The sequence below is a fragment of the Scyliorhinus torazame genome, chromosome 9, assembly GCF_047496885.1.
Source record: "Scyliorhinus torazame isolate Kashiwa2021f chromosome 9, sScyTor2.1, whole genome shotgun sequence".
Classification (NCBI taxonomy): domain Eukaryota; kingdom Metazoa; phylum Chordata; class Chondrichthyes; order Carcharhiniformes; family Scyliorhinidae; genus Scyliorhinus; species Scyliorhinus torazame.
Window position 1 is genome coordinate 100,118,462 of NC_092715.1, and position 7,940 is coordinate 100,126,401.

General features: G+C 47.9%; 1 protein-coding gene across 4 annotated transcripts in view; it reads left to right on the top strand.

Annotated features, from left to right (window-relative positions):
- rhobtb3 (Rho related BTB domain containing 3) overlaps nucleotides 1-7,940 on the top strand; it is a 294,119-nt gene that overhangs the window by 283,844 nt on the left and 2,335 nt on the right. The window lies entirely within an intron of this gene.

The window sequence follows — 7,940 nt, forward strand, 5'->3', positions numbered from 1 at the left end:
CCTCTGGACTCGGCGCCACCCTTGTTTTTAACACCTTGGACATGACGTCCGCAAACCCCTGCCAAAATCCCCCAAACTTTGGACATGTCCAGAACATGTGGAAATGGTTCGCCGGTCCTCCCGCACATTTTGCAACCCCAAAGAATCTGCTCATCCAGGCCACTATCATGTGAGCCCGGTGAACAACCTTAAATTGTATCAGGCTGAGCCTGGCACATGTTGTGGACGCGCGGCTCTACTCAACGCGTCTGCCCATAGACCATCCTCTAGCTCACCTCCCAGCTCCTCCTCCCACTTGCGCGTCAAAGAACAAAGAACAAAGAAAAGTACAGCACAGGAACAGGCCCTTCGGCCCTCCAAGCCCGTGCCGACCAAGCTGCCTGTCGAAACGAAAATCTTCCACACTTCCTGGGTCCGTATCCCTCTATTCCCATCCTATTCATGTATTTGTCAAGATGCCCCTTAAATGTCACTATCGTCCCTGCTTCCACCACCTCCTCCGCAGCGAGTTCCAGGCACCCCACTACCATTTGTGTAAAAAACTTGCCTCGTACATCTCCGCTAAACCTTGCCCCTCACACCTTAAACTTATGCCCTCTAGTAATTGACCCCTCTACCCTGGGAAAAAGCCTCTGACTATCCACCCTGTCTATGCCCCTCATAATTTTGTAAACCTCTATCAGGTCGCCCCTCAACATCCGTCGTTCCAGTGATGACAAACCGAGTTTATTCAACCGCTCCTCATAGCTAATGCCCTCCATACCAGGCAACATCCTGATAAATCTCTTCTGCACCCTCCTCATCATTCTGGTAGTGTGGCGACCAGAATTGAACACTATACTCCAAGTGTGGCCTAACTAAGGTTCTATACAGCTGCAACATGACTTGCCAATTCTTATACTCAATGCCCCGGCCAATGAAGGGAAGCATGCCATATGCTTTCTTGACTACCTTCTCCACCTGTGTTGCCTCTTTCAGTGACCTGTAGACCTAGATCTCTCTGACTGTCAATACTCTTGAGGGTTCTACCATTCACTGTATATTCCCTACCTGCATTAGACCTTCCAAAATGCATTACCTCACATCTGTCCGGATTAAACTCCATCTGCCGTCTTTCCGCCCAAGTCTCCAAACAATCTAAATCCTGCTGTATCCTCTGACAGTCCTCATCGCTATCCGCAATTCCACCAACCTTTGTGTCGTCTGCAAACTGACTAATCAGACCAATTACATTTTCCTCCAAATCATTTATATATACTACGAACAGCAAAGGTCCCAGCACTGATCCCTGCGGAACACCACTAGTCACAGCCCTCCAATCAGAAAAGCATCCTTCTATTGCTGCTCTCTGCCTTCTATAACCTAGCCAGTTCTGTATCCAACTTGCCAGCTCATCCCTGATCCCGTGTGACTTCACCTTTTGTACCAGTCTGCCATGAGGGACCTTGTCAAGGCCTTGCTGAAGTCCATATGGACAATATCCACTGCCCTACCTGCATCAATCATCATTGTGACCTCTCCGAAAAACTCTTATCAAGTTAGTGAGACACGACCTCCCCTTCACAAAACCATGCTGCCTCTCGCTAATACATCCATTTGCTTCCAAATGTTAGTAGATCCTGTCTCGAAGAATTCTCTCCGGTAATTTCCCTACCACTGACGTAAGGCTCAACCGCCTGTAGTTCCCTGGATTATCCTTGCTACCCTTCTTAAACAAAGGAACAACATTGGCTATTCTCCAGTCCTCCGGGACATCACCCGAAGACAGTGAGGATCCAAAGATTTCTGTCAAGGCCTCAGCAATTTCCTCCCTAGCCTCCTTCAGTATTCTGGGGTAGATCCCATCAGGTCCTGGGGACTTATCTACCATAATATTTTTCAAGACGCCCAACACCTCGTCTTTTTGGATCTCAATGTGACCCAGGCTACCTACACACCCTTTCCCAGACTCAACATCCACCAATTCCTTCTCTTTGGTGAATACTGATGCAAAGTATTCATTTAGTGCCTCGCCCATTTCCTCTGGCTCCACACATAGATTCCCTTGCCTATCCTTCAGTGGGCTAACCCTTTTCCTGGCCACCCTCTTGCTTTTTATGTACGTTCAGCTTCTCGGTCTGCGTCTCCTCTGACCCCATTAGTTCCTTTTAAATGTCCGAGATGCTTCCTGCTCCTACCCACCCTCTGGAAACTACCCTGTCCTGAATCCCCCTTAGCGGTTGACACCTGTTTATGTAGGAAGTCCCGCACCTGCAGAGACCTGAATTAGATTCCCCTTGCCAACCCAAACTTTTCCTACAATGCCCTCATGCTCCCCTCTATGAACATATCCCCTATCCTCTCAATCCCCGCTCTCGCCATAACCGGAACCCCCCATCCATACTCCCCGGGGCAAACTGGTGATTATCACAGATTGGGGCTCAAACGGATGCTCCCACTGCTCCCACATGTCTCCTCCACTGGCCCCAAACTCTCAGGGCCACCACCACCACGGGGCTGGTGGAGTACCGTGCTGGCGGGAATGGCAGAGGCGCAGTTACCAACACCCCCAAACCGGTGCCCTTACATGAAGGCGCCTCCATGCACACCCATGCCGACCCCTCCCCCACCACCCACTTCCTGATCATGGCTATATTAGCCACCCAGTAATACTTCCTAAAATTTGGCAGCGCCAGCCCGCCCTCTCCCTGACCATGCTCAAGCATTACCTTCCTGACTCGCGGGGTCTTGCCTGCCCAGATGGGGCCCATGATCACTCTGTTGACCCGTTTAAAAAAGGACCGTGGAATAAAAATGGGGAGACACAAATACAAATAGGAATCTCGGGAGGACCGTCATCTTCACTGTTTGCACCCTCCCAGCTAGAGATAACGGAAGCGTGCCCCATCTCCGAAAATCGTCCTTCATTTGGTCCACCAACCAGGCCAGATTCAATTTATGCAGCCGGTCCCATTCCCGCGCCACTTGGATACCTAGGTACCTAAAGCTTCCTTTTATTGACCTAAACAGCAGCTCTCCCAGTCGCCTCTCTTGTCCCCTCGCCTGGACCACAAACATCTCACTCTTTCCCATATTCAGCTTATACCCCGAAAACCAGCCAAATTCCCCATGAGCCCTCATGATTTCTTCCATCCCCTCTATTGGGTCCGAAACGTACAGAAGCAGGTCATCTGCATAGAGCGAATGCCTGTGCTCTCTCCCCCCCCCCCCCCCCCCCCCGGACCAGTCCTCTCCAGCCCCTCGAGGCTCTCAGAGCAATTGCCAACGGCTCTATAGCCAGCGCAAACAACAGTGGGGAGGGGGCATCCCTGTCTCGACCCCCGGTGCAGTCTAAAATAGTCCGATGTTGTCCTATTCATCCGTACACTTGCCACAGGAGCCTGCTACAGCAACCTGAGCCAGTCGATAAGGCCCCGCCCGAATCCGAACCATCCCAGTACCTCCCACAGATAGACCCATTCTACCAGATCAAAAGCCTTTTCGATCCATTGCGATCACTACCTCCGCCTATGTCTCCTTATCTCTGTCCGAAATGGTTTACCCTGAATCCTCAGGCTGTGACCCCTGGTTCTGGACACACCCATCATTGGTAACAACTTCCCTGCATTTACCCTGTCTAGTCTTGTTAGAATTTTATAAGTCTCTGTGAGATCCCCCCTCATTCTTCTGAAGTCCAGCGAGAACAATCCCAACCTAATCAATCTCTCCTCATATGACAGTCCCGCCATCCCTGGAATCAGTCTGGTAAACCTTCGCTGCACTCCCTCGAGAGCAAGAACATCCTTCCTCAGAGGAGACGACCAAAACTGCACACAATACTCCAAGTGTGGCATCACCAAGGCCCTGTACAATTGCAGCAACACATCCCTGCTTCTATACTCGAAACCTCTTGCAATGAAGGCCAATATACCATTAGCCTTCTTTACCGTCTGCTGCACCTGCATGCTTACCTTCAGCAAATGGTGCACAAGGACACCCAGGTCTCGCTGCACACTCCCCTCTTCCAATTTACAACCATTCAGGTAGTAATCTGCCTTCCTGTTTTTGCTTCCAAAATGAATAACCTCACACTTATCCAAATTATACTGCATCTGCCATTGGTTTGCCCACTCGCCCAACCTGGCCAGATCTTGCTGTAGGATCCCTGCATCCTCGTCACAATTCACTCTCCCACCTAATTTGGTATCATCCGCAAACTTTGAGATGTTACATTTTGTTTCCTCATCCAAATCATTAATATATATTGTGAATAGCTGGGGTCCCAGCACCGATCCCTGTGGCTCCCCACTGGTTACTGACTGCCAATTTGAAAAAGGACCCATTAATCACTACTCTTTGTTTCCTCTCTCCCAACCAGTTTTCTATCCACCTCAATACATTTCCCCCAATCCCATGCGCTTTAATTTTGCACAATCTCTTATGCGGGACTTTGTCACATGCCTTCTGAAAGTCCAAATATACCACATTGACTGGCTCCCCCTTGTCGACTGTATTGGTTACCTCTTCAAAGAATTCCAACAGATTTGTCAAGCATGATTTTCCCTTCATAAATCCATTCTGACTCTGACTGATCCTGCCACTGCTTTCTAAATGTTCCGCTATAAAGTCCCTGATAATGGATTCATTGTATATGTTGTGTTGCCCTATTATGCATTTTCTTTTATTCCCTTTTCTTCTCATGTACTTAATGATCTGTTGAGTTGCTCACAGAAAAATACTTTTCACTGTACCTCGGTACACGTGACAATAAACAAATCCAATCCAATCAAGCATTTTCCCCACTACCGATGTTAGGCTTACTGGTCTATAATTCCCTGCTTTCTCTCTACCTCCCTTTTTGAATATCGGAGTGACGTGAGCTACCCTCCAATCTGCAGGGACAGTTCCAGAGTCTATAGAATCCCAGAAGATGACCACCAATGCGTCCACTATTTCCAGAGCCACCTCCTTAAGCACTCTGGGATGCAGATTCTCAGGCCCTGGGGATTTATCCACTTTCAATCCCATCAGTTTTCCCAGCACCATTTCTCGACTAATGTTGATCTCCCTCAGTTATTCCCACTCACTAAACCTTTCATTCTCCAACATATCTGGGATCTGATTTGTGTCCTCATTTGTGAAGACAGAACCGTCTATGTTGCCGTCTGTGGCAAGGTCAGCAAGACATAAAGGTGACAAGATGAAGGCATGCAAAATCGTCGGCTCCAACGCACCCCTCGCTGATGAGCTCAACGCATTCTATGCTCGCTTTGAGCAAGAGGTCAGCGAGAGCGAGCCCTCCACCCCAGAAGCCACGGATGAACTTGTAACGGAGATCACCACTGCAGACGTCAGAGCAGCCTTCTCGAAGGTCCATCGACAGAAAGCCACTGGCCCGGATTGGGTACCCGGACGAGCACTCAGGTCTTGCGCGGATCAGCTGGCAGGGGTATTCGCAGACATCTTCAACCTCTCTCTACAACAATCGGAGGTCCCTATCTGCTTCAAGAAGACAACCATCCACCCAGTACCAAAAAAAAGCCAAGCAGCGTGCCTTAATGACTATCATCCAGTGGCTCTGACATCCATCATCATGAAGTGCTTCGAAAGGTTAGTCATGGCACAAATCAACTCCAGCCTCCCGGATTGTCTTGATCCACTACAGTTCGCCTACCGCTGCAACAGGTCCACAGCAGACGCCACCTCCATGGCCCTGCACTCTACCCTGGAACACCTAGATAACAAAGACACCTATGTCAGACTCCTATTTATCGACTACAGCTCAGCCTTCAACATCATCATTCCTACGAAACTCATCTCCAAACTCCGTGGCCTTGGCCTCGGCTCCTCCGTCTGTGACTGGATCCCGAACTTTCTAACCCACAGACCACAATCAGTAAAGCTAGGCAACAACACCTCCTCCACGATCATCCTCAACACCGGTGCCCCACAAGGCTGTGTCCTCAGCCCCCTACTATACTCCTTATACACCTTTGACTGTGTGGCCAAATTCCCCTCCAACTTGATCTTCAAATTGGCTGATGACACCACCGTAGTGGGTCGGAGTTCAAACAATGACGAGACAGAGTACAGGAATGAGATAGAGAATCTGGTGAACTGGTGCGACGACAATAATCTCTCCCTCAATTTCAACAAAATAAAGGAGATTATCATCGACTTTAGGAAGCGTAGGAGAACCTGCCCCTGTCTACATCAATGGGAACGAAGTAGAAAGGGTCGAGAGCTTCAAGTTTTTAGGTGTACAGATCACCAACCGCCTGTCCTGGTCCCCCTATGCCGACACTATAGTTAAGAAGGCCCACCAACGACTCTACTTTCTCGGAAGACTTGAGGAAATTTGGCAGGTCAGCTATGACCCTCACCAACTTCGACAGATGCACCACAGAAAGCATTCTTTCTGGTTGTATCACAGCTTGGTATGGAGCCTGCTCTACACAAGACCGCAGGAAACTACACAAGGTTGTGAATGTAGCCCAGTCCATCACGCAAACCAGCCTCCCATCCATTGACTCTATCATTCCCGCTGCCTCAGAAAGGCATCCAGCATAATTAAGGACCCCACGCACCCCGGACATACTCTTTTCCACCCCCTTCCATCAGGAAAAAGATACCAAAGTTTGAGGTCACGTACCAACCGACTCAAGAACAGCTTCTTCCCTACTGCCATCAGACTTTTGAATGGACCTACCTCGTATTAAGTTGATCTTTTCTCTACACCTTGCTATAACTGTAACATTATATTCTGCAGTCTCTCCTTCCTTCCCTATGTACGGTATGCATTGTTTGTACAGCATGCAATAAACAATACTTTTCACTGTATATTAATACATGTGACAATAATAAATCAAATCAAAAAGTATGTATTCAATTGCTCAGCCATTTCTTTGTCCCTGATTATGCATTCCCCTGTTTGTCTGTAGTGGGCCTTCATTTCTCTTTATCAATCTCTCTCTCTTCACAGATCTGTAGAAACTCTTAGTGTCAGTCTTTATGTTCCCTGCAAACTTACTTTCGTTCTGTAATTTCCCCTTCTTAATCAATCCTTCGTCCTTTGCTGAATTCTAAACTGCTCCCAATCCTCAGACCTATTATTTTTCTTGGCCAATCTGTGTGCTTCTTCCTTGTATTGGATACTATTTCTAATTTCCTTTATAAGCCATGGATTGGCCCTCCTTACCCCCTTTGCTTTTGTGCCAGACAGGAATGAACAGTTGCTGCAGTTCCTCAATGTGTTCCTTGAATGTTTGCCATTGTCTATCCACTGTCATCCCTTTAAGTCACTCTCCGCAATCTATCAAGGCCAACTCACGCCTCATATCCTCATAGTTCCCTTTATTAAGATTCAGCACCCTAATCTCCGAATCAACTACTTCACTCACCATCTTGATTAAAAATTCTATCATGTTATGGTCGCTCATCCCCAAGGGGACTCGTACAGCCAGATTGGCAATGATTCCCTTCTCATTACACAGTACCCAGTCTAAGATGGCCTGCTCTCTAGTTGGTTCCTCCACATATGTGAATGTAGCTAATGTAGCAAAACAATGTTTATTGGCATGATGCCGCTGCTATTAATGGCTATATCTACCTCTCCCATGGTGGGGGTAACAGTGCTTTCTTTCACGTCCTGCAACAGCCCCTTGATGACCTTGGCCTCAAAGCAGGGTGTCCTTTCACCAACCTACCCTCTTCACTCGAATTCTGAATGATTTTGCCCTTTCAGTCCCTTTCTCACTTGATACTGCCAATAGCAAAATGATCGTTCAGATTATTAACAAAGTAGGTCATCCTTGGCCAAGTCAAAAACTGCACAAGCCACAATACCTTTTACCGGTATTGCAACATGGTGTTAGTTAAGGGGTAAATAGTTAAGGAGCAAAGTTGTTGATAACTAACTAGCAACATAATAAATAAAATGAGCAGTACTGTAAAAAGGAATC